Source organism: Acomys russatus, chromosome 15 (genome assembly GCF_903995435.1).
Source record: "Acomys russatus chromosome 15, mAcoRus1.1, whole genome shotgun sequence".
In the NCBI taxonomy this organism is placed as follows: domain Eukaryota; kingdom Metazoa; phylum Chordata; class Mammalia; order Rodentia; family Muridae; genus Acomys; species Acomys russatus.
In genome coordinates, this window is record NC_067151.1 from 2,081,612 (window position 1) to 2,109,433 (window position 27,822).

At 40.6% G+C, this 27,822-nt stretch overlaps 1 protein-coding gene across 5 annotated transcripts in view; it reads left to right on the forward strand.

The window, feature by feature from the left end:
• The window catches only part of Tbl1xr1 (TBL1X/Y related 1), a 146,482-nt gene that overhangs the window by 48,348 nt on the left and 70,312 nt on the right, over positions 1 to 27,822 (forward strand). For 4 of the 5 annotated variants that reach the window (XM_051156967.1, XM_051156971.1, XM_051156969.1 and 1 more), the window contains exon 2: positions 25,023 to 25,083. The gene's annotated coding sequence lies outside the window, so the exon portion shown is untranslated. Of the gene's footprint in view, positions 1 to 3,376; positions 3,401 to 25,022; positions 25,084 to 27,822 lie in introns of those variants that run through there. The other variant, XM_051156970.1, reaches the window with a different exon arrangement.

A 27,822-nucleotide genomic window follows, 5' to 3' on the forward strand; every position in this document is an offset into this window, starting at 1 on the left:
GTAGTAATATTTCTGTTTTATGTAAATGCAGTGTGAGGCTTGGAAGTATCGAGCATGTGAAGTACTGTGTGTGGGAGGTGTCCTTGTGGTGGCCATGTGTAGTAACTGCTGGCAAAGGCTGATTTGCATTCAGATGGAAGGTGCTCCCACTGTGCTCCCACTGTGCTCCCACTGTGCTCCTCTATCATTTAGGAGGGAGGATGTCAAGAGCCTTACAGCGAATGGTTAGCTACTCTGACCTTTCATCGTGCATGGAAATATTCTTCCCTTTATACTTGCTGGTTCCAGAGTGACTGTGTTCTCATGCTTGAAGCCTGTCATCTTTCTAGGGGTGCTCACGTCAGGTGGTCTTAAGAGCCCTCGCCGTAGGTTTCTCATGGACTGGACTGTTCTCAGCATGTTCTGCAGCTTTAGGTGCAGGTGGCTTCTAGACACTCCTTTAATGAGTTGGGGCCCTGCCCATCTCTTTATGACTCTCTGCTTTTGCTTCTCTTGTAACTCAGTAGTATCAAGAACAATTGAATATTTTTCTATGATCAAATAAAAAAATCTAAGAAAGTGTGGAGTAAAGCAGGCTTTTACACTAGCTTTCAGGCACTCGGGTCTTCTTCCTGCATCAAGCAGTGCTATTTCTTGAGATTCCTTCCAGAGGTAATATTGCCATATACAAAAGTGTAAAATGCTCTTTTTACGTATTTTTTTCTTTCCAATTAAAACTTTATTGTAAGGAACTTGAAAAATATCATTAGCGAATGATTAGCAACATGCAAGTCTATATATTTCAGTGAGTTTCTATACAGTTAGATAAAACAGGCATTTTGAAACTTGTTAAACTGCACGTTGGATTTTACATTTTTGCTCTTGTAGAAATTTTTATGCACTTGTCCACCACAGAAATTAAAAAAAAAAAAGTGTTAGATGGTTAAAGCCAGAAAGAAAATTAGCTTTATGTCCTCTTTCATGATTTGTGTCCTTAAAAAAAAATCCCTTATTAAACAGGTTTGCTCATCAATCTTTGCCCCTTTTAGTTTAACAGGCCCATAAGTGCAACTGAAAATGGTTTTTTATTTTTACTTTTTCAACTAGTTATTGTCATGTTGCCAGGACCATATTATTGAACAACAGGTTTTTGTGCCATGAATAACGTTAGAATCAAGTTACTGTAGCGAGTGAGAACACATTTTGAAGGATAAATTCAGTGAAATTTTAATCAAAATAAAAATATACGTGCTTTTGAGCTTGCCTGTCAGGAATTTCTCCTGTAAGTCTGTGGTTGGCTCTCTACATATAAGCAGCATGTCCCCGTGACCCTGGTATTTGTCACACTGGAAGATGAAGCTCAAATCACTGACAAAAGAAGGCAAGTTTCACACAGTGGAGAAGGCCTGTGTAACTACTTATCCCGCCACCTCCCCAGCCTCCTGGCTTACGCTTACTTCCAACGCTCTGAAGCTTGAATGTCTGTGACTCATTTGTTCAGCTCTATACTGGAAAATCATGAAATTTCTTCAAAAGTTCCTTGGGGAATCCTTTTCCTCCCCTTTAAAGATGAGGTCTCTGGCTGAGGCTTGTCTAGAAATTTTTATACAGCTGAGGAAGTCATTGAATTTCTGGTCCACCTGCCTCTACATCCTGAGTGTCGGGATTGTAGGCATGTCCTGTGTGTATGGTCCTGAAGATCAAAGTCAGTGCACACCAGGCAAGCACTCTGCCATCTCAGCCATATATCTATCCCTTCAGTGAAATCTAAATTTGCTTTTTCTTACAAGCAATATTAAGTACTTTTATGTTTTAACTTCTGCTATTTCATGATATGAAAATACTTTATTTCCGGCACCAGTGGCCAATAGGATTGTTTCCCTTTATGACACTCTCTCTTCATGATTATTTTCATTTAATCACTACCCCCTCCCCACCGCCTCCTGACCCCCCCACCCCCTCCAAAAAAAAGGAGAGAGAGGGAGGAAAAAAAAAAAAAGACAGGGCCTCACTATGAATATTGGCTGGCTTGGAACTTGTGTTAGACCACCAGGCTGCTCTTGAAAGCTGAGATTCATTGGTACCTGGAGTGATGGCATTAAAAGTATTCACCACCACAACTGGCATTCTTTTCACTTTTTGATTTGTCATGTGATGTTTTTTATGAGGAAGAGTTGTAAAAGTCATATGTAACTTGATTAATTTTTATAGCAGTTACAACATTTCTCCATTGGCCTGTTTTCCTCCCCAAGCTGTGGGCCCGTGGATCCGCATAATTTCAGTTAACTCACATCTTTTTGTCAGCAAAGGTAAACTTTCAGTAGGTAAAAAGTGATAGTGTCCTTGGGGCTGAGAGACATCTCAGCAGGCAAAAGCACTAGCTGCTCTTGCAGAGGACCAGGTTTAGCTCCCAGCACCTGTGTATCTACACATGGTGGCTCACTACTATCTGTCACTCTAGTTCCTGGGAACTAAAGTGTCCTCTTCTGGCCTTCTGGGGCACCAGGCACTCACACAGTGTACAAACAGGCATGCAGGCAAACATGTATAAACATAAAATAAAATATGATAATATTTAAAGTGAAATTTGAGTTGAATGTAAAAGGAGTGACAATGAATGTGGGTATATGAGGACAGTAACTCCACATTCATGATATCTGATCCTTCTGACTGTGTAGGCAGCTATACTCACACCTGCGTGTGCTCTGAGTGTGCATGCGTGCACACACGAGAAGAGAGAGAGAGAGAGAGAGAGAGAGAGAGAGAGAGAGAGAGAGAGAGAGAGAGAGAGAGAGAGAGAGAGAGAGCGCGCGCGCACGCGTGCAGGTTTCAAAAAGTGGTAGCTATTGCCTAAAATTGAGAAAAGATGGTGAGTCTGTATGGAGGACATATGCTTTTCAAAATACTTGATTGATACAGAGTAAAAATGTACAATTGTCCTTTTGAAGTAATACTAGATGAATGTTAATTCCACAGTTTTTATTTTCATATTTGTAACAACATTGTCAGTCCACAATTTTTATTTTCATATTTGTAACAACATCGTCAGTGTTTTGATAAGTTTATGTATATAGATACATAATCAACTATTGCAGAAAATATAAAAACATAATGATTTTATTATTATGGTAGAACTATCTAACCCACTATTATAGTCAATAAAAGATATAAGACACCTGTTGTATTTTAGAATAAGCCTTATTTTACCTGGGGCTGGGCAGATATTAACCTCCTACACTATCTCCCATTGTTCCCCAGCCCCTATCCCATGCCATCTGCTGTAATCATTTCTATCTGGGCTACTTCCCATCTATGCTGTTCTTCTGGGCCAGTTCTTTCCATGTGGATCTTCAGTTCCTCCTCCTGGCCCCCACATGGTTCTTTCCGAGGCTGTGGTGAGTCTGCTCTTCTCCTTCCTCAGGTACCTCTCTCCTTCTGTCCCCCAAGCCCTGTGGAATCTTGGCTCCGCCTCTTCCTTCTGCCTTGCCCAGGTCAAACAGGGAGGCAAGGTTATACAACAATACTTGGGGTACGTGATAGTCTGCATGTAAACAGTAAGAATCTCGGGCTGAGCAATACAATGAACAGTTACCACTAAGAATGATTGGCTTGATTTTAATCTTGGTCACCTTGTAGGCCTATACTATCATCTGAAATATTTCTAAACCATATTTTCTAAGTGCCTTAAATTGACTTTATAGAGTTTCACACAGCTATTTCTTCATTGTCCATTCTTACTTTGGAAGTCATCAAAAAATAAAGGCAGAATAGGAACTTTCCTGTATTTTCTTGTGCAGTTAGTGGAGTGTTCTAGATTTCATTTGCTCCTGAAATGTCAAAATGTGGACAGTGTTTCATATGTTAACATGAATCGTGAAAGACTAGCAATGACAATGATGCCTTTGTGTTTATACAGTAACACAGTCTCAAGTAGCAAGTTAGGAACTGGAATAGGAAACGATGAAAAGGGCTAGTGAGGTTGCTGAGCAGGGAAAGGTGCTGCTAGAGTTTGATTCCTGGGACCTACGTGGTGGAAGGAAAGAACTTACCAGTTGTTCTCTGATCTCCATTCTCACACTGTGTTAAATGTTAAAATGTTAAAACTATAAATAATAGACATATAATAACTTGTAAAGTTTAAAACCAATAAATAATAGGTAAGCCCTTTACTTATATTCTTTCATAGCCTGCAAAGGGTGGACAGGCTGGTAATATATTAAGCAGTCACCTACTAATGTCGAGAATGATTGTAATGCATGATACTACAAGTTAGATACGTTTAAACATTCAGGCTCCTAAACCTTTTGTGCTTTCTGTGATGTTGGCTATACCATGGAAGAATGATTCTTGTTCTGAAGATAATTTGTGGGAACTGAGACAAATTGAACCTCTGTAGTTCTCAGGCAGCAGCACGTTGAGACACAGGCCACAGCAAAGATGTGTTTGTGTTTTGAGACAGGGCTATAACCTGGCTGGTCTAGAAAGATCACTGTCTAATTCAGTCTGGACTTGAACTCCAAGCTAGGTTTGTGTGTGCATGCATATGTGCATATACATGTGGCATGTATGTGTGTGGAAGTCAGAGGACGAAGTGGGTGTTAGTCCTCAGGTGCCTTTCACTGTATTTTGTTTTTGTTTTTGTCTTAACTCTGTCCCTGCCTGGTGTGGAGCTCACTGTGTAGTTAAACTGGCCTTAATTTTACAGGGATCTACCTGTTTTAATCTCCTGAGTGATCAGATTAAATTTACCAAGCCCCACCCAAAGATACTTAATCCATCATGTGTTGTTCATGACAGATTAATCTTGAAAACAAATGAAGGCCTGCTGTTTTACACAAACTACTTAAAAAAAAAAAAAGTGTAGGCTTATTGACCAACTGAAAAAAATTGTTGCACTTGTTAAAACAAGGTTTTGAACCACCCGTTCTGGTGCTCTTGTAAGTTAATGTTAAGTACAGTCATATAGAAATAGTTTTATTTAATTTCTCTGCTAAGGCCTCCATGGTTTTGTTGTTCCGGAATGTAGTCAAGGATACATCACTGTATTCTTGTATGTATGTATATATGTATGCTGAACACATTTTTCAGTGTTTTGAGGTTGAGCTGGGAGTTCTAAGGCACTGGTCTCCGTAGAGCTCAGTTCAGTAGGTGAGATGTAATACCTAAGCAGATGAAGTGGTTGTCATCAGCTTCTTAGAGGTGAACAGTTCAGTGTAGGAGGGTGTTTCCAGCTGTGGGACTCCTGAAGGAGAGACTGAAGGCATTTCTTGGGTGTGTCAGTAGTAGCATGTCAGTTGAAGCAGACAACACAGAAAGCCCTGACAGTATGAGCTTCGGGTTTCTGAAAACAAATTGTCACTTTTCTCTAGGTGTATTACACAGATTGACATCTTTCTTTTATGAAAAGCTTAAAAAACAAAAGGAAGATCCTTCTGGTCACACTAATATAGTGGTAAGGGTTGATTCTCACTGTTAGCACCTTCTAGGTTCAGGGAGATTGTTGCAAGTAAAGCACCAATTTCTGATGTTTTAATGGGCAGCCCATTGCCATTTTCAGCCTTCAAGTTTCATCTTTCATTAGGTTCTTTTTTATATACTGAAGCAACACTTGTTTAACCAATAAATAAAAATGAAGCCTGTTCTTACTATAGATGAAGCAAGTGGTAAGCACTCAGATTTCTTCCTTTGTCTGGTTGGTCAGTATTTGGTCTAGAGGACTCAGGAATCAGAGTAAGTAGATAACTCTAAAATGTAGCTGAGCCTGATGTTAATGCTTGGTGCACAGGTCACAAAGTCCCATGACTTCTGCTTAAGGAGCAAACCCAGTAACAGCTTCGTTGTCCTGGTCAGCCGGTGTCTCTTGTGCTCAAATCTCTCAGGACAGAGCTGCAGTAGTCTCTAGTTGCTGTCAGCGGAGGTTCTGCCATGTGGCTGGTTGGGCAGCTTTTTTTTTTTTTTTTTTTAAAAACTTTCATGCACATCTGAGACAGGTGGAAGGAAGCATAGATGTGGGTCAACACGATGAGTTGTGTGTGAATATGTTCTCTACATTGTGTGTTGGAGATTCCACACTGCAGTCCCTGGAGATACACAGTGAATTTCCTCTTCTGTAGCCCCCTTGGGAAAACTTCAGAAGGTCTTCAATGACTAATAATATCCTTGGTTGCTGGCATACTGTGTGATATGTCAATGGCTGTGTTTCCACTTCTACAGTATTTAGCTGTAGTCTCCTAAAATTTCACTTAGGGAAGCTTACCATTTATAGTGGTCTCTTTGTAATGTTGCCTGGAAAGACCCTATGTTGGCACCTGGCACATACTCCCTTTGACCACATTATGAATGATTTCAGCCTATACCTCTTATGCGGCCTTAGGCTTGACCTGGAATCTTCACACTGACACCTTAGTGCCTGATGAGAAATCTGGCTGCTTAGGTGTTTGCTGCTGGGCAGGGCATTGCTGAACTTGGACTGTACCCCAACCACCACAAGTCCTTCTGCTTCAGTGTTTGCTGTTTTTCTCCTTTTTGCCTGGGGGAGCTGCCCCCAATACCTGGACTTGAGTGTCTCCAGGGGTAGTATGTTTAAGTCCAGCAGCAGAGTAGTTTGACCAGCAGTCACTGAAGGAGTTTCCTATGGACGGCCAGCTTGGGCCTTCACTGCACCTGAACAAATGGATCTGAAAGCAGTGCTTCCCCTCCGCTGATCATGGAGGACTTTTAAGACTGACTCCCACCACAGCAGAAGTTACTTCTCAGGTTAAGTTGAGTCCTCATAGCATCTAATGAGGATTGTGTACCTTTGTTTTTCAGGGACTTCTAGAAAACACAGACATAAGCTAGCCAAGCTATTCCTGATTTTGTATTGCAGCTTACAGCTTTTGGAGATAGGTAGGCTCTTAACCCTGTAGCCTTGTCTGGTGGTAACCTGTCAGATTTTAGTATTTTTTTTTTTTTTTTTAAAGATTTATTTATTTATTTATTTATTTATTATGTATACAGTGCTCTGTCTGCATGTATGGCTGCAGGCCAGAAGAGGGCATCAGATCACATCATAGATGGCTGTGAGCCACCATGTAGTTGCTGGGAATTGAACTCATGACCTCTGACATGTGCTCTTAACCACTGAGCCATCTCTCCAGCCTTTAGTAAATTTTCTTAAAACCAGGTGAAACATTCACAGATCTGTAGCATGTTCAGTTAAGGAGTTCCTTGTGCTTGTTACCCTCATTTCTAAGAGGGGTTTTATTGTGAGCTGCCTTCCGAACTAGAACTCGAGCTCTTTTCTCTCCCATTGCTCCCACCTTGCCTCCTTTACTGCTTAGACGCTGAAAGCCATGGCCATCGGCTTCTCTCTGCTCTCAGCTGCATAGTTAAGTCTTGCTTCAATTTTGTTCATCTTGTTAAACAATGTATTTGCAATGTCTTGCTGAAAAGTCCTATACTTCAGGCAGCATTCAAAAGTTCACAATGAGTTATTGGAGCCTTTGGATTGGCTGTATCACTTACAATGTAATGTGGCAACAGCTGGTTAAATAACAATGCCTAGTCCTGGCACCATTATACTGTTTGCCCACAGTGAGCTCTTGTGTCCAGATTAGTATGTGTGGTGATTTGAATAGTAACGACCCCCATAGACTCATATGTTTAATGCTTGGCCCATGGTGAGTGGTACTTTTAGGGGTGTGGCTTTAGTGCCATTTAAACACTGCGGCACTAAACTTGATGGAGTAGACGTGGTCTTGTTGGGGGAGTGTGCTGCTGTGGCGGCAGGCTTTGAGGTCACCTATCCTCAAGCTCCACCCACTGTGCAATCCAGTCTCCCTTCTGCTTCCTTCTGGTCTAGACGTAGAATTCTTGTCTCTCCAGCACCATGTCTACCTGCAAGCTGCCATGCTTCCTGCCATGATGACAAAAGCCTAAGCCTCTGAAACTGTAAGCCAGCCCACTTAAATGCTTTCCTTTATAAGTGGTGCCATGGTCATGGTGTCTTTTCACAGTAATGAAAGTCTAAGATAGGGACGGTAATTATATCTGCATCAAGAGTAATAATCCAACATCATAGGTTCTAGTTGGAATGGTAATTTAACTTCTTTCAAGATGTACGACCAGCTTTGCTATATTAAGGCTGCTCATGTTTTATGAACATGCTGAAATTCATGTGCATGGCCAGTGTTTACTGATAACTCCTTACAAATATCCTCAGGCTGGTCAACATCAGTCCTCAGGATGGCTGTTTTTTGGCCCTGGTTGTGCACAAAGGGCTGGCTTCTTCAAGTCTGGGTACAAAGAGAATCTTTATAGAAGCAGGTTTGTACTCCGCACCCCAGTTCCTGAAATAACGAAATAGTGCCACACGGTTGGTTACCTCTACTCAGTTTCATGCCTCTATTTTCCTCAGAGACCGGGACAAATCTCCAGTCTCTTGTTCTAATTCGGAGTTCATCTCTTTCTCTCAGCACTCCTACTTCCTATTTCTTGTCTTAAATAATAGGTCATCAGACTTTTATTGATAGGTAATGCTTCCATACAGTACACAAGAGATTCCCTATACATTTTTGTTCTGAAGATGCAGTGGTTGCAACCCTCAGCTCAGCATGCTGTTTTGGGTTGTAACCTATGCAGCCTCTAGGCTGTTACCCTTGTGTCTTAATTTTATTACTGAGCATCTGTTGGATAAATGAAGTCTGTCAAGTGATTACTGTATCCTTGATATTGCATGTCTTATTCTCCAAAGGATAATCTGAGATGATCCCCTGTGTGGTCCTGGCAGCATTTAGAGCTCCTGGTAACTTGTTAGAAATGCTGTTGGTGGGACCCAGCTGTGCTTTGCTAGTCCTCCTGCTTCTGTAGAGGAGCAGGCATTTCCAGCTCAGATGTTCTTTTAAAATGTGCTTTGTGTGGTACCAGCTTTATCAGGCCAGCACAACTATTAATGGCACCACACTTTTGTTAAAAAATTCATTCTTTTTGAGCTGATTATGTAAGCTTAAAATTATGTTACCACAAAAGGTAATTCTAATTAAAAAAATCATTAACAAATTTAAAACTACATTTATGTGTGCATGGGCGTGTGTGTGTGTGTGTGTGTGTGTGTGTGTGTGTGTGTGTGTGTGTGTGTAGGGTTGATTGTGTATAGCACCATACCTTAAGTCAGAGGTCACTTCAAGGTTGTTGGTTCTCTCAAAGTCGGATCATGAGGCTTGACAGAAGCATCTTTGCCTGTTGAACCTCCTCACCAGCCTGAAGGATAATTTCTTTCTTCCTTCCTTCCTTCCTTCCTTCCTTCCTTCCTTCCTTCCTTCCTTTCTTTCTTTCTTTTTTCTGAAAGATAATTTCTTTACATTCTAATTTCAAGGTCTAAGGGGCTGGAGAAATGGCTCAGCAGTTAAGAGCACTGATTGCTCTTCCAGAGTACCTGGGTTCTATTCCCAGCACCCACATGACAGCTCACCACAGTCTGTAACTCCTTCTCCTGCCCTTTGGGGAAAGTTGAAAACATTGGATGCCAGTCCACTTTTTCCTTTGTTTATTGTTGGGTTTAGCCCTGTTTAAGAAAACACTGCCCTATTTCAGGTCCCAAAGTCTTGTCTTGTCCTTCTGTTTGTTTGTTTTTAAAATTATTTTCCTTCAGTTTAGGCTGCATTGGTTCTTTATGCATATTAACTTGTTTTGTGACACACCTTCATCTTTCAGCCTCCTTTACCACAGGCGCTCATGAATGTTGGGATCAGATTTTGCTGTTTAGCACAGGCTGGCCTAAAGTGCATCTTTCTTACCTTAGGTTCCTCAGGACTGGGAGTGCAGGTACCAGCTAGCACTTTCTCACTGCTTCTAGTTCATTTTTACAATTCTCTAGTAACTTAAATAACTTAACAACACTTAAATGGATCTTGAGTTTTCCTACTATCTCATAGTCCAAATTAAAGAGTAAACAGTAAATATTGAAGAAAGCATGCTGCAAAGGACCTGCTATTCGGTAGATAGGAGTCACTTGAGAAAGAATTGGACTGGTTTTCTGAATTTTTTTCTTCCATAAATTAGTTCTTTTTTTGTTGTTTGTTTCATTCAAACTTCAAAACTGCAGCTCAAGTATTTATATTCAGGTATGAGAGGGAGAGGAAGAGGGAGGAAGGGAAGGGGAGGGGGGAAGAGAGGGAGAGAGGAGGCAAGCTTTCCAGGAGTTTGGCTAGAGGTAAACTTGCTGTGAGTAGCTCCTAACCCTCCAATTAGAAGTCAGTGGTGCATCCCAGAGAAAAGAGAGCTGATTATAGCTCTCTAGTAAGGCAGACTCAAGTAACTTGGCCTTTAGTTAAAAAAAAAAAAAAGGATAGTGTGTTAGCCCGGAGGCCCAGCCCTGGATCTTTGCCTTATTCACTAGATGTTTGTTAGGTTTCCATTTCCCTTCTTGGTAACACCCACATTTGTTGAGCTTTCCCCCAGGGCTCATCTCTTCTTAAACTGTTCCAAGTAGTGAAATGAAAAGCAAGGAAAGCGAGAGGTTTTATCTCAAGTGACTGAACTATGGAAAGCTATGGTGCTTGATTGATTTTGTTCTATGTCATCATTGGAGGTTGGTTTCAGAGCCCATTCCTTTACTTGGTCAAAGCCACTTTTTTCCTGCCTAGTGGATGGACCTTGATGGCCAGCAACCCTTGGGATCTGTTCTGTGCGCCCCCCCTCCCCCTGCCATCCTTTCTCCCTCCTCCTTCCTTCCCCCTCCCTCCCCATCAGCAGAATGTGTGTTTTCTTATTATCATGCTAAGTTTCTAAACACTTTATGATTTTTAACTTCCCTTCAGTCAAAATACTGGGATTGGCCTCCATTTCTACATTTTGTAGGATGGGGTGAGGGTTTTCTTTCATTCTGTTTCCTTCAAACTCATCTCTCTTGGGCTTGTATTTTTAGGTTTCTGGTGATTGATGTCTCTTTGTTGTTGTTCCATGGAACACTAAATTACTCAAAAAAAATCAAAAGGTGTGTCAGGTATGGGGGTAGTTCGATGTACAGAGGTTTGAATGGAATTGGCCCCCATAAGCTAACAGGGACTGGCACTATTAGGAAGTATGGCTTTGTTGGAGAAGTGTGTCATTGTGGCTGCACTTTGAGGTTTCAGATGCTCAAGCCACGCCTGGGGTCTCATTTTCTCTTTCTGCTGCCTGCCTATCCGGATGCAGAAATCTTAGTTCTTTCTCCAGCACCACATGTGCCTGCATGCCACCATGCTTCCCTCTATGACAATACTTGACTAAACCTGTGAACTGTAAGCCAACCCCAATTAATTAAATGTTTTCCTTTATAAGAGTTGCTGTGGTTATGGTGTGTCTTTACAGCAGTAAAACTCAAATGAAGACACTTGGCTACAACAGCCCTACTTTCTGCAATTCTCATACCCCAGGAACCATCAGTTGTGAAAGCTTAGTTTTCCATGTGCCAAAGAAAGCCAGATTGAGAGCCAGAGATGGAATCTGCTACTTGGCTTTTGGACCATGCAGTTTATGTTAATCACTCGATAAGATGGACCCTTTCCACCATGAGTGTGTGTGTGTGTGTGTATCTAGCTAAAATGGTATTGGTACATTGTTTAGAATGGAGCTGATACTTGAAGGATGCATGATCTCAAATTGGGTTGATTTCTGCGTGGAGACTGTAGAAGGGAAGAAAGTGATGGTCCTCTAGCAGTTTTTCCCTTCAAGGAACAATTTTATTGTAAAAGGTTTTAGTATATAAGATTTGAAAGTGCTTAAGAGATAGATGATATTCATGTTTCTGCTGCTTAGCACCAGCACTTATAAACTACATTCCCCTCCCTCCTTTCCTTGCCTTTCTTTTTTTCCTACTCCCCTCCCTCCGTCCCTCCATTCCCTCTCCCTATCCCCCCCTTCTTTCTCTTTCTCTGGTGCTGTGGATCACTGAGCCACACCAACAGACCTACATCCAATGCAGCCCATCAGCTTCTCAGCAATTCTTGACTGTTGTGACTTGGGTGATTGTGAAGACTGGCTTGCTTTCTTTCTTTCTTTCTTTCTTTCTTTCTTTCTTTCTTTCTTTCTTTCTTTTCTTTTTCTTTTCTTTCTTTTTCTTCTTTCTTTCTTTCTTTCTTTCTTTCTTTTCTTTCTTTCTTCTTCTTTCTTTCTTCCCTCCCTCCCTCCCTCCCTCCTCCCTCCCTCCTTCCCTCCCTTCTTTATTTTTAGTGATGTTTTGTCTGTATATCTATGTGATGGTGTTGGGTCCTGGAGTTACATACAGTTGTGCGCTGCCATGTGGGGGCTGGGTAGGAATTGAACCCAGGTTTTCTGAAAAGAGCAGTCAGTGCTCTTAACTGTTGAGGCGTTTCTCCAGTACCATAAGGACTGTTTATTGTGAAGAATATTTTGATCGATTATTCCTTACAGTTAGTTTCAACTTAGTGGATTTAATTAACATAAATATGGGAACCCATGGCTGAAGCCAGAAGCTAGAATGCAAAGAATTTTGGACGAGAAATTCTCAGAAGATACTTTAACTGCTTGTTAAGAATAAGAGCTGAGTAACTTCACTCTTGGGGCCGGGTAAGTGTTATGAGTGAATACTTGTATAAATGTAGATCTGATTATGTAACATCTTAGGGCTGTTTGTAAAATATTGATAAATTCTGCCTTTTTTGATAACACAGAGTACAAAGGTACAGTCCTGTATCATGCTTGTTAAAATAAATAGAAAACCTAGCATGGGTTAGAAGTGTAAAAAGAAGTGTGGATGGGGAAGCCAGTATGTGGCCTGTGATTTGAAGTATGTTTGGATACACTGATGTGGAGAGGTAGGTTCAGATTAGTATGGGAGATAATCTTAGAGGAGGTTAAGAGAGCTGTTAGAATATGAACTATGAAGGTCTTTGCATGCTTTTGGACCTTGCTGCCCAGCTCTGTGCAGTGCTTGGTGAATACAGCATTTCTTTAAGGGGTGAAATACTACCAGCAGGATGTAGTTAGCTGAGTTAGTTGAGTCTTCAAAAATGACCTTGAAGATATGCAGCGTCCAAATAGAGAGCTAGGCAAGTGTCATCAGAACAGGGATATTGAAAGAAATAAGGCACCATTGTAAATAGGAAATAGGAGCCAGGGTAGAAGTGGTGTGTGTTGGAAAGCAGTAACACTGGACTAAGGCAATCTGTTCTGTGCTTAGCATCAGGGCCTTATTATTAGGCATGGTACTTAGCACTGGTAAGATAGGAACATGCCCATTATAGATATTTCATAAAGGTTGATGAGATATTGACCATGTGTATAGTCTTGTTGGGAAATGGCTTGTAGACTGTTGGCTTAGGGAGCCCCAAGAGTTTGAGAAGTTGTGTTCCTATTCTCTTACTTGTGAAATCTTGATATAACATCTCAAGGCTTGTCGAAGGAAACGGTAATGATAATGACAACACCAGTAAATGACATTGAAGAGGCCAAAGAGTTCTTTGGGCATGTTTCTGTGTCCTGTGGTTGGTTTGTGGTATCTGGAAACTCAACCTTTTAAGTATAGTGTTGATTTTGGAGCAATGGGAAGCAGTCTTGGAGATATTTATTAAATGAGCTGTACAGTGGGTAGCCAGTGTTGTTGTTTAGCCATATCTAAGCCAGCAGCACAGCACAGCAAGTACTCTTGCCAGTTCAGAGCAGTTGGAACAGTCCATCATATGGTAATTAAGAAACAAAGACAGGGTACCAGTATCTCTTTGTAGGGCTTCCTGCTACAGGGCTGATGCCTTCTCTTGTGCTAACCTTTTATCTTACTCATCTATCTGAAATGTATTAGGTAAGGTTCTATGGAGCAGTGTTTCTCAAGCTTCCTAACACTGTGATGTTTTAACAGTTCCTCATATTGTTGTGCTTCCCCTCCCCCCAAACTATTTGGTTGCTACTGCATAACTGTAGTTTTGCCACTGTCTTGAATCATAACGTAAATATCTGATATACAGGTTGTGAGATCCTTGTGAAAGAGTTGTTAGATTCCCAAAGGGGTTGTGACACACAGGTTGAGAATCACTGCTTTAGAGGAGCAGAACTTATAGAATGAATATGTAGGCATATATGTATGTATGAATCACCTGTCAGTCAGTCTGTCTGTCTGTCTGTCTGTCTGTGTATGTATGTATTATGTATGTATCTATCTATCTATCTATCTATCTATCTATCTATCTATGGAATTTATTAGAATGCCTTATAGGCTATAATCCATCAATGTTAGTTTACCAATGAAACATCCAAGAGTCCAGTTGAGTCCACGCCTAGATGTCTCAGCTGGTCCTCAGTATGCTGAAATCCCAATGAGGTAGGCTTTAGTGCTAGAGAAGGAATGGACTTGCCTATGAGAGCAAGCAGGCAAAAAGAGCACACTTTTTTCTTCCATGTCCTTTGTATAGGCTGGCAGCAGAAGGTCTTCCTACCTCATGATCTAGATTAAAGCTATGTCTTCTACCTCAAACATCTGGAATGGTAGTATGCCTTCCATTTCAAATGATTTAATTAAGAAAAATTCCTCACAGGTATGTCTAGCCAGTTGGGTTTTAGTTAATTCCAGACAATCAAGACTAGCCATCACAACAAAGAAGGCTACAGTTGAACAGAAATCAAGGCACTGATTGGGGAAAAGAGAGAACAGCTACCACAGCAGAGCATGTGTGGTTCAGTTTTGGGAGTAGGATTATTTGGTGTATTACTTAATTTATCTGTTGCTATGATGAAACAGCACAACTCAGAGGCAACCTAAGAAAGAGAGAGTTTATTTAGGTGTGCAATTCTACAAGAGTAAGAGCCCATCATGGTGGGGATGCGTGGCTGGAAAATGGCACTCATAGTGGTAGTAAAAAACTGAATAGTCACATCTTAACCACATACTGGGAACAGTGAACTGGAAGTAGATAGGGCATTAAACTCCCGGAAGCCTGCCCTGTATCGACTAGAAATTTCTAGTAAGGCTGCATTTCCCCATAGTATCTCCAAACAGCACCAACACCCGGGGAGCAGATGTTGAAATAGGGGCTGAGCTTATCAGGAACATTTCCATCAAAGCACTGTGCTTGGATTTGTTGTTGAACATTGACATGTGGAACTGCTGACCGACCGACCTACCTTCCTTCCTTCCTTCCACCTGAGATGACACCATTTAAACTATTAACCCTTCATGGAAGGCTATAAGACAGTATGTTCTCCATAGATTCTGAAATAGTATCTCTCAGGTTATAGCTTTTAGTAGGGGAGACAGGCATGAAATGACTAGACATGGTGGAAAAGTTTAGAGTATGGGTCTCCTAGCAGGAGATGTATCATATTCAGGGGATGCATCATACTCAGTTGGAGGCAGATCTGAAGAAGCACCTAGAAACAGCATGGAATTGGGACTTACTTAGTGGTAGGAGGCAGGGGAGCGAAAAGCTATATTTACAGCCAGGTACAAGTCTGAGATGAGAAGTGAATTAAATTAAATACAGGTAAGTTTGAGATCATTTGGCAAATATCTAAAATTGGGGGAAAGATATCCTATTCAAGAAATGACACATTGAAACCAGTTGAAAGGCAGAAAGGCAGTTTTTATGTTTTGTATTAGCATGGTTGTGTTGGTTGAGAATTAGAAGTAGAAAGTGCTAACAGTGTACACCCCCTGCACCACCGCTTGAGCCTGTATCATATAATTTTGTGCATATTATGCTTTTGATTTGAACAAAATTGAGATTAAGTAACAATAGTACCTGAACTGTTGTAAGTAAAGGAGGGCTAAGCATTATTATATAAGAAACCCTCTGTTGACTGTCTAAAGTAAAAGAAAGGGAAAACAAAAAACTTGATCCCATTTTACATTTGGGAGATATGCCTCTTAAAAAGAATTTTTGGCCTTTAAACTTGCAGAAGTGAAACATCCTGAGATGTTTGGAAAAGAATTGATAAAGCTTAGAAGTGGCTGGGCAGATAGGAAAAGTTGGATTGCTTTCTTATCTTTGGTCTGGATACTGTTTGCACAGAAACATAGCTGTCACTCAAAGGAGGTAAGAGGTACTTTATTCTAGAGCCAAATAGTACCATGACTCCCAGAACAAAGTCACATGAAGTTTTTACAGTAATCGAATAAAGACAGTTACAAATCAAGACACCTTTCAAATATATTAGTAGAAACATCAAGTTGGGAGGTTATAGCAAAGTAGAATGTTAGGCAATAAGTAGCCAAATATTTGAATATAAATAGTGCTTTTCAAGACTTATTGGTTAAAAAAAAAAAAAAAAGATGTGGTATGTTAAATTTCAAAGTTCTTTAGCAATCCTGATTGTATAAGTGCAATTAAACAAAAAACTTTTATATGAAGCCCCTTGATTTCTATGTGTTTCTTTTGTTGTTTGCTTGTGTTTGTTTTCTTTTTAAGCAAAGCAGACAGTAGTATTTCAGAAAAGAATTAGCTCTGTAAAGTTGTAACTCAGAAGTATCCAGAAGGCTAGGCAGGGTGAATAGCAAAAGACTGTATGTGTTGCTTTTAGGAGGCCAGTCAGTCCCATGGCTTCTGCTGAAGTGTGTGGAAGATCCTGTTTGACTCAGTCCTACCTGTGGAAAATAAGAACACAGCTTTCCTACTCTCAGTAAAGTGATACTTTAAAGGCTTCCAGAATCGGTTTTAGGGAATCAGGCCTTTGGAGAGATTCCTAAGACAAATGTTGGGGAGGGTAGGTCAGAACAGAGGATATGGCCTTTTCTGACCTCCTGCTGCCTCCCAGCTCTCTGATCTTGTTCTGGGACTTCTGAGCCTCAATGTACTTCGTTGTGAAACTGGTGCTAACTACGAAATACAGTGTTCATTTTATCATCCCTGGAAGAACAGTCCTTGGAAGAACAGCCATAGTCCTTTAATGAATAAAACAAAGAATATTAAGCTAAATGTTTAATTTTGTTCAACTTCTCACTGAAACAAGTTTCCTATGGTATTTATGAAACTTCAGTTTTTGTTGGCTTAGATGTTTTAAAATTAGTATTTGTGTATGTGTAGGTCAGAGGGCAATTTTTGGAGTAGGTTCTCCTATCTTCTACTATGGCTCCAGGGATCAAATTCAGGTTTTTCAGACTTGGCAGCAGGTACCTTCCCTAGATGAGTCCTCATCTCCCCCAACCCCTAACCTAATGTTAATTAAATTAAACCTAATGTTAATTAAAAACATTCTAGGCTATGTAGCAGAAGGCAGTAGATATTTTCTTTTCTTTGAAGATATGGCTTCTGTGAGCCCAGTTGTTTGTTTTTTAAAGAAGCTTTCATAGTATCTCAGGATGATCAGTCAAACCCAAGAGAATGTAGGCGATGAGTCAGTACACAGTGCTTAGCTGTACTGTCAGATGTGACATCCTAGAGCCAGCAAGGACAAAGGACCGAGGAGCCTCATTCCCCCTCCTGTGCACAGATCAGATGGGAGCACTCTCACATAAGAAATGTCAACATGGAGTAGTACTCTAGTGCTGCCCACTAATTGGGGCATGGGTGAAGGCTGAAATGAAAAGTCATGGGCATTGGTAGAGTTTACCTTGTCCCAAGGGCTGAGCTTCCTTGGAAGCTATGCTTGGAAAGTAGTTGTTAGCTTGGGTTATGCGTGAGTGCATGCGTGAGTGCGTGTTTAGTACTAGGGAGGATATTTCTTAGACAGTTTCTGGCTCAGACCCTTTCTTTTCAAGGATAATTTTGTTGTTATATTGGCCATTTCTGGAAATTTCCTTCTCTCCCTATTAAAGCCCATGTGTTCTCCTGTCTATGTCCTGTCCCGCCCCCCCAACCTCTCAGTTGTGTTGTAGGAGTGACTGAGGTACTTACCTATTCCAGGGAATTTACCATTGAGAGATGTCCAGCTAGTCCCCTGGAATCCTAGAGTTGCATGTTTCTTGAACAGGTCTTTCCTGTTCATCATCTTCTAGTGCACATTGGGACACAGTTGTGGGGAATCCTACAGAATAAGACCAAGGTCAGGGAGGGGCTTTTCCACACTCAAAGGAGCTTTGGATGTTTTAATTTTACTTGTGCAATATTTTTAAAGTAGTGGTGATAGGTATAAATGTTGTCTGGGAATGCTGTGAACATATGTAGCTATTAAACAAAAGTTTACTAAGTTGTATTAGGGCTTATGTGACTGCATGTTTATTGTCTTTCTGTGACATTTCCCGTTTCTCAGTATCACATGTCTTGGGAAAAAAATAGAGACTTTTATGAGCTATGTCAGAATACCTTTATGGAAATATTTAAAGTCAGACTGATAAAATGACTCAGGTGGGATGACTGACAACCTGAGTTGAGTCTTGGGAGCTTACACTGGAAGGTCGAGGACCAATTCTTAAACATTTTTTTTTAACCTCTACACACCCTTGCATGTGTAGATATCACACACACACTAATAATGAAATATAATTGAACATATTATGAACAATTAACAGAAACCTTTCTGATTTGTGTATTTCATTAGCATTTGATAACATCTATATATACTCTCCATAATACAATGCTAGGTAGGCCTTTATGTTATAATGCCTAGCATCTCTCATAGGATTTACAGCTGTATGTGTAGGAGATGGAAGGTTACAACAAATGTTTCAGAGAAAGAAATTAGAGTGCATGAAGCATAATAACAAGTTTTGTGAACATGAATGTTCCTGGTATGATTTCTAGTATGTAGTTAGAGTTAACACCAGCTCAAGGCCCATCTTGAAGCCTTACATGCAGGGCAGAGGGCAGCAGCTTCCCAGGGTCCCAGTGCCCTTTAGAATCCAAGTTCCTATGGCTCTTGACTATGCAGGAATGTTAAGGCAGAGATGGCATTTGTCTGCAGCTTTTGAGTCCTTAAGAAGCCCCGTTGGCTCTAACTCTTTCCTAGAGCTCATCTCTTGACCTTGTACCTGCTGCAAGTCCTGTTGAAGTGAGCAATCCCTCCTAGAGCTACCCAGATAGGGAGCACTGTGCTTGCCACTCCCTTCACTGTGGAACACTTTCTATAGTGTTGAGTATGGGGAGAGGAATCTTTCCTTAACTTTTGCTGCAATATTGTGCTTACTGCAGAAGTTCAGGTTTTCTGTGTCTGTATCTAAATGCAGATTAAAACAGTTAATGTTGTATCTCCCTTTATGTATGTTTCTTGTTAAAAAAATCTCCATGGTAGCTTGTTTGTTTTGTACTCTTCTGTGGCCTCTCTGTCAGGTCCTTATACTTTCTTTGTAATTGAATTTTGGAGAGACACCGATTTTTTTTTTTTTTTTAATTTTTTTATTCTTCATCATTAGTTTTGAAATGAGATGAATATAGTTGTCAGTTCACTTTTGGTGTATTTTACTCTAGTTCCCAGCATCACTTACTTTGCTATATAGTATTCAAAGAAGCCATCCTTCTCTTCCACTTCCAACAGAATAATAATTAGAATAACAAGCACAGCTCTCTTCCTCCTCACTCCTTTTCTGCAGTCAGTTAGCTCACCACCCCTCCAGGAAGGCTTTGAAGCTGAAGTGATTTTCAGCGGTTCTCAACCTTCCTCATGCTTGTCCCTTTGGTACAGTTCCTCCTGTTGTAGTGACCTCCAACTGTAAAATTATTTTGTTGCTACTTATTAACTGCAGTTTTGCTACTGTCACAGATTGTAAATATCTGACAGGTGACATTTCCTCCCTAGAAGGGTCTCAACCCAGAGGTTGAGAACTGCTGCCCTAGATGCATTATCTAGTAAGGGTCCAGGGTATCTTAAGGCCAAGAGGCATTTCACACAATATCCTTGGGGGTGCTCTTGTCTTTTCTGCTTGAAGTAATTTGCTTTCCTGCATTGTGCTGGTTTAGTCTCCTTAGCTCTTTAGAGTCAGCTACTCAGCATTTGGGAAGAGTGTGGCCTCCTGGGACCTAGGAAAGTTGTCTACTCCTCTACTTCCAAAGCTACTGATCAGAGGCACCAGTTCTGCTGTAAGCTTTTAGATACTTGTGCAGTCTTGTAGCTTCCCCTTTTCTAGATATTTCATTCCTTTAAACTACTGGTTTGTTTTGTTTTTGAAGGTGTGGTACATAGTATCTTTGTGTCACCAAAAAAAAACTGTATCAAATATTCCCTACAGTATTTCTAGGCACTGTGAGCTGTATCACTAATTTAACAACTTAAGAGAGGAGCAATTTGTTATACCTGAAAAATAGTGATGTACTCACATTTTAAAAAGTAATGGACATTTTACATGAAACTTCAGGTATTTTTCTGTTTTTACTAATGGCTCAAGTTTCTTGAAATTCTCTATTATTTACAGTGAGCTGAAGGCTTTTTCTTTTTTCTTTGTTTTCTTTTTTAGATGTGGTCTGAGTAGCTCAGGGTGGCCTTACAAAACTCATTATGTATCCAAAATGGCCTCAAACTAAACAACCTATAGGTGTGTAACAGCATTCCTGGATGAAACCTAAAACTTAATAAAACCTAAACTTCGACCTTGTTAATTTTGTTTTTGACAGGGTCTCATGTGCCTGGGCCAGCCTTGAAATCCTGATCCTCCTTCTTCTGCATCCCAAATGCTGAGAGGTGGCTAATAGTGAATTTCATTCACACTTGACCACACTTTAATTTAGAAGCCTTGCTGTAGTTGAATTTGAACAGACACATTTTGAAATCTTTGATAACTTTGCTGTATATCTGGTGGTGGTTTATTTTTATGTTTAATGAAAGGTTCATCTGCATCATGCACCATGAGACTTAACTCAGCTGAAAGCAGTAACTTGCTTCTTAGGCATCTTTATATGGATATGTGGTCTTGATACATTGCCTAGTTTTAGAAAATTTAAGGTCACAATAATACAACTTTCTGGCTCCAGTTTTCCCAAGTAACTTGAAGTACAATGCAAAGTGAAAGGAAGCACAGGTGCCTCAAGGTGTCTTTTGGCTGCTGTGGAGCCCAGGCTGCTTCTTTAAGATCTCCCTGCAGGGGTACTACCCTCACCTCATCCTATGGTGTCTGGCTAGTGTGTGAGCGTGCATGTGTTAGCTGGGGCATGTGCATGTGCCTGTCAACTCAGGCACAGTGCACATTGTTTCAAAGGCTTTCTTCTACACAGTGTAGGGTTGTCAAGGTTTGTCATGCTGAGGAAGATAAGGAATAAATTTTGTTTTTGTAAAGTCAACAAATGGGGAAAGATAAACTGAAACCGACTTGTATATACAGCCCCCTTAAAAATCGTCCCACTGTGAGATTTCACTTGGACTTCCATTACATTTTCCCTCAGTTAATAGAACCTTCTTCCTCTTTTTATTTATGGGTTTGGGATTGAACCACAGCTATGTATGCTGGCTACATGCATGTAATAAAGATCTTGATTAGCCCAATCAGCTCTGGTAAGATTTTCATTTTTTCTCAGTTCTAAATGTGACTTCCAGATTTCTCCACACAAGACGGGAATTCATTGTTCTCTCTTTTTTTTTTTTTGAAGTACACAGATGTATTTTCTTGCACTTGGCACGGGCGACTGGACTTTAGATTATGTTACTTCCTTTAAAATAAATGTTTGTTTTGTTTGTACTTTTCCTGGGGAGAAGCCACATTTTCTGTTGCCTTTTCAAAGACATCAGTGAATCAAATGAATTTATTGTAAGAAACCAGTCAAAATACATTTTGTCATTTTGTAGATTTTTTTTTTTTTTTTTACATCTTTGAGGAAGAAAAGCCTAATTATGTGTTAGTGGCATTACTTGAAAGATGTTTGCTTAGTTCCAATGTCTGTGCAGACAGCCTTTTGTAAGATTAATGCTTTATTCACTTTAGGTAAACGTTAATAATAGCTTTAAAAAAAGAAGTATTTTGTTTGGAGACTGTATGAACTTAAACTAAGTTAACAGTCCACAAATTAGCTGTGTAATTCATTAGGTGCAGTTTAGCCTTCTCTTAGTGGAATGTCAGTCTGTCCCTGCCACCTCCTGGAAGTAGTGTGAAAAGGTTCTCATCATCAGTATAGCAGTCAGCCACTTCCTCCTGGCTCCTGTGGTTGATCAGTGCTTAGATCCTGCACATGTGCTATTATAACGTTCAATTCCAAGAACTACATATTTTCCCATTTTATAGAGGAATAGCAAGATGAAAAGTGGGCCCTGGTGTGCAGAAACTACTGAGGGACATGCTAGCCAGCAATAGAAAGACAGGTTTGCTAAGGACTGTGCGCATCACCACCCCTGCCCCCCCTCACCCCCCCTGCCCCCTGGTCCACCCACCCCCCCCCTTCCCACCACAAGTGAGCCATGGGTGGTGAAGGAGTAGCCTGATGTGGGTTGAGCCATGGAGGAAGGAATGGGGCCAGGTTTGAGGCCAGAACCTCTTTGCATAGGGCATTTCCAGTACTAGAATGTCAGTGTCGTGGCAGCTATAGACCGCAGAGGACTGAAGGCCAAGGTAGGAGAGACAGAGACGCACAGTCGTGAAGCAGGTCATAGTGCACAGAGGCTGAGGATTGCACATTAGAAGCCACCTGGACTGCAGAGCAGAGGACGAACATATCTGTAGAAAACAAAGAAATTAGCAGGCAGGTGCACAGGGCACAGCTTTACAGCTTGAATTGCCAGTCTTGGTTTAATCTCATGGTCCTGTGGTTAAAGAACATCTGTAATGTTTGTAATTTCTCTGCAAGTATTATCTGGGTCTTACAAGTTTGAGTTTTCCTTTTGTGTAATTTGCTTTTTAAATATGCCACACAGCCAGGGTAGCCACAGGTAAATGTATTAACTCATCTCAGAAAATGTCTGAACTGAAATATGATGTGGCCCTCTGTATATTGCTAGGAACTCCTGGCTTTGGGTTGAATTGTGTGTGCACACAGCTGTGACTGTCACTCTGCTGTTTACTAAGGACAACCTGTCCTTGATGCTGTAGAACCATATATTTACCATTTAAGTGATACTTACTTTAAGGAGCTATATAGTCTAAGGAAAAGTTAAATAAAAAGCTAAAGGGTATGCGGGAAAGATAACTTGTAGAACTTTGGTTAAATACATATATAGAGGTATTGAGGAAAATTCTCACTCACCCCAAGAAAGGAAAAGAGCCCCGGAGAGAGGGAAACTAACTAGAATGAGCTGGCTCAGTATTTTCCCCAAGTAATGTGTGGATGGGTCCACACGATGTATCTGTAGGTAGAACGTCATTGTTAGTTAATTGATGCTCATTTCAGGTGACAGCAGTCTTTCTGATACTTGATGAAGCGCTCTGGTCTGCACTGCAGCTGGCTCTGATGAAAGAGGCATGTATAAGATGGACCGTAGTATGGTCTGGGGAGAGAGGTGACTAGTGCACCATTTTCCTTTTTGTGCCATACCAGTTTCCAGTGCATCTCAGCAATCGCTGTGACTTATTTATTAAGTGGATTTTGCAATTACAGTACCCACCATTTAACTGAGTTTTACAAGGAGATTCTTACAAAGAAACTCCATATTGAAACAAGAACAGGACAGGGTGGTAGAGCTGATTCTTAGAAACTAAAATGAACATCCACCTGCTCAGTCTGATACATTTAGATGTTTGAAGCTGAGAGTCAAGGAAGGACTGATCCATACTGACAGTTCCAGGACTGGCTGTACTGGGCCTCACTCTGTAGGCCAGGCTGGTCTCGAACTCACAGAGATCCTCCTGTCTCTTCTCCCCAAATGATGAAATTTAGGCACGCACCTCTTCTCCCTTTCTCTTTTCCTCTTCTCTTCTCTTCTCTTTTCTTTTCTTTCCTTCCCTCCCTCCCTTCGTTTTTTTGTTTTGTTTTGAGAAAAAGTTTCTCTCTGTAACCCTGGAACTTGTTATGTAGGTCAGGCTGGCCTCAAACTCAAGAGATCCACATGCCTGATTAAAGGCATGCATTACCAGTGCCTGGCTTGAATTTTTGTTTGTTTGAGACAAGTTTTCTTTGTGTAGCCTTCACTGTCCTGGACTTGCTTTGTAGACTAAGGTGGCTGCAAACTCAGAGATCTGCCTGCCTCTGCCTCGGCCTTTGCCTCCGTGGGTGTTGGGATTATAGGTGTGCGCCAGTGTGCCCCAAATTTAAAATATTTCTTAATAATTACAGCAAAGCTATTGATTAAGAAGATACATAAAAATGTCAAAAATTTGCATGTAATTTATCTTATGCCTTTAACCTCTGTATATTTTCAAATACACATAATTTAGCAGTGTATGCTAATTGTGTATATATACTATATATCTACACACACACACAACACACACAACACACACAACACACACACACACACACACACTGAAGATCCAGATATAAATCCATACACATACGGACACCTGAATTTTGATAAAGAAGCCAAAATTACTCAGTGAAAAAAAAGAAAGAAAGCATCTTCAACAAATAGTTCTGGTCTGTCTGGGTGTCTGCAGGTAGAAGACTGCAAATAGATTCCTATCTATCACCTGGAACAAAACTCAAGTTCAAGTACATTAAAGACCTTAACATAAAACCAGATACACTGAACTTGATAGAAGAGAAAGTGGAGAATATCCTTGAATATATTGGTACAGGAGACAACTTTTGAACAGAACACCCGTAGTGCAAGCACTAAGGTCAATAATTAATAAATTAAAACTGAAAAGCTGTGAGGCAAAGAAAACATAACTGTTATGTTGCAGAAATATGGATATGATGTGCTGTGATTCACTCACTAAGAAAAGTAGAGAAAAAGCCTATAGAATGTAAAGTTTGAGATTAACACCTGACAGGTTGTGATTAAAATAACTTCAAAACCAATTAAATGTCTCTCATGAATCAAAATATATAGGATGCAAGTTCACATCCTTTTCATGTCTCATGGTCATATTTGATGAACAGCCTGTTGAACTGTAATGCAAGTTTACCCTCTGAGATTGAGCTGAATTGGGGGTTGGGGATCATGCATGACCTTCCTTGGATGCATTAGCCTCTCAGGAATGTATGCATGCAGTGTTGGCTGCTGTCAATGACACAGCTGGCCTGGGGAGAGTCTCATTGATGGGATTTGAAGCCTTGTTTGGTGTGGGAATCTTAAATTGAATTTGAAAACACTGAAACGATTTCCCTTTTTCTTATTCTCAGCAACTTGTGATTGGTGGTCAGATATCCGGTTGCACATCCTCACATCAATGCACTGCCAATGGTAAGATGCCTCTCCCTTTTTCTTCTGTTCTCTGTCGGTGCTTTTATAGCTATGCTTATTCTTGTTTTTTAGATACGAGAATTAAAATATTCTCAACAATTTGAGAAAACTCCATTTAAGAATTTAGAATTTTTAGTGAAAGGAGCCCCTCCTTTGAAGATTCTCATTTTCCAGTCATTTTTATGGTTATCATGGTTTTATGGTTTTATGGTGTCTTATTTTTTATTGTTCTGATGAGTGACCATGACTAAGGCAACTTATAGAAGAAAGCATTTAATGGAAGCTTACAGTTTTCAGAGGGCTAGTCCATGACCATCAAGGCATGGAGCATGGTAGTAGGTAGGCTGGCATGGTGCAATAGCTGAGAGCTTACATGTTGAGACAGCAGCCATATGGTGGAGAGTGAGAGTAAAATGGGAATTCAAAAATGGGCGTGGTGGCACATGCCTTTACTTCCAGTACTTGGGAGGCAGAGGCAGGCGGATCGCTGTGGGGTTGAGGCCAGCCTGGACTACAAAGTGAGCCCAGGACAGTCAAGACTACACAGAGAGACCCTGTCTTGAAAAACCAAAAAACCAAAACCAAACATATCAAAACAAATCAAAACAAAACAACAACAACAACAAAAAAACCAAACCAAACCAAAAAAAAAAAAAACCAAAAATGGGCTTTTGAAACTTCAAAGTCCACCCCCAGTGTTTACATCTCTTCCAACAAGACCACACTTTCTAATTCTTCCGAAACAGTTTTAGCAACTAGGACCCAAACATTCTAATATATGAGTTTTTGGGACCATTCTCATCTAGACCACTACATCAAGATTTTAAAGAAATGTGATGTAAATATGATCTTTTGTGAAATGAACTACATTGTGTGAATAGAATTTTTTGTTGTTAAAATTTTTCTGTTAGTAGTAATAGTTCTTTATTTTTGTTTATCACTTTAGTGGGTTTTAGGGCATTGTGCTTATGCTGATGTGCCTAGTTAACATTCAGTTAAAATGTATAAGCCTTATAGTTTTATTTAGTTCATAACTTTAGGGGGAGATATATTTACTACATTAGAAAGCTTTTGAAGTCTTTAGTTTTGGATTATAAGTCTCAGCTATCATGCAGTAGTGACTACATTTCCTTATCCCCCAAACACACTACTGTTCAAATCTACTGTTGACTTTTTCTAAGTCACAAAACACTGTCAAAGTCAGAGAGCCCAATACATTCCTGGACTTCACTGAACAACCATCTCTTCTGTTCAAATATACATAAACATATTGTCATACCACATTACCAAACATTGTTATTTTTTGCTTTATCAAATTTCAGCTTCAAACACTAAGTCAAGGAATTGTAGAAACTAAGGTTTAGAATGCGATTAGAACTGGCATACAGAACAGCCTGAAGTAAAAGGGGTTAGATGTGAATTGGATGACTAAAATAGCTCTAGCAAGTGGTGCCTGAAGATGGCTTGAATGCTGGTTAAGAGCAGGGGTTCCTTTGCCTCATGTCCCTAGGAAAAATTTTAATTAAAAGATTATTTGACAATTTTGTTTGAGGGTACAATGCATTTTGACATACTTTCCATTTTCCTCTCGTCTCCCACCCCGCACCCCCCCATCCCCCACTCTGGAATATTTCTTGTTTCTAACATGTGCATATGTCCCTGTCCCCTCTTCGCGCGCGCGCACACACACACACACACACACACACACACACACACACACACACACTTTAAGGCCTTTACTCCTTTTTCTTTTTTTGAGATAGGGCCTTTTAGCCCAGGCTGGCCTAGATCTCAGAGAATTTGGGGCTGAAGGTGAGTTGCCACCACATTAACCATGCTTAATCGTGTTGGCTAATGTTGGCTACTGGGTGTAGGCTTATTTGCTGGATCAGGGACAGCATACCAATGGCTACACTTCTGAAAAGAAAGGATCACCCCAGCCCCAGTAGCCATTTACCACCCATTGATGCTTTTTCTTTTTAATTTTTTAATTTAAAAAAAAATTTTTTTTATTTATTTTAATGTATATGAGTGCTCTGTCTGTGTGTACACTTGCATGCCTGAAGAGGGCATTTGAGGGCATAGATGGTTTGTGAGCCACCATGTGGTTCTTGGGAATGGGAATTGAACTCAGAACCACTGGAAGAGCACACTGTGCTCTTAACTGCTGAGCCATCTCTCCAGCCCCCAACTGGTGCCTTTTAAACTTATTCCTCCACAGGGTGAGCAGAGAACAACTTTTGGATATCAGGTTTCTTTCTGTGTAGTTTCCTGAGATGTGGCAAATGCCCTTACCTGCTGGGCCACTTCACGATCCCCCTTCTAGATTCTTACTAGAGAAAGAATCTGATTTTTTCCTTCTCTGTTCTTCACTTTTCCTTCTCCTTTCAATTGATGGAGGAGGAGTAGAGTGTCAGTGGGCTCTGGTTTCTCATTAATTTATGGGCTGCTCTCCATTTGCTCAAGGAGCTGGTGTCTTGTGGGCTGCAGCTCTCTGGAGGAGTAGTCACATTTGCTCTGAGGAAGCCTTTGTTTCATTGGAAGCCCTCATTCAAGACTAGTTAGGTTTCCATTAGTTGGTAGAGTCCTAAGTTGTGAAACTGTTCCCTGACAGGCAGCTGCAGGCTGCTATCTCATCAGGCCCTCCTCCCCTGGGCCGACCACCATTAGACACTATTACTGCTTCTGTGATAGGCTGTACTTTAAATTTGATAATTTCAAACATTTGATAATATTGCT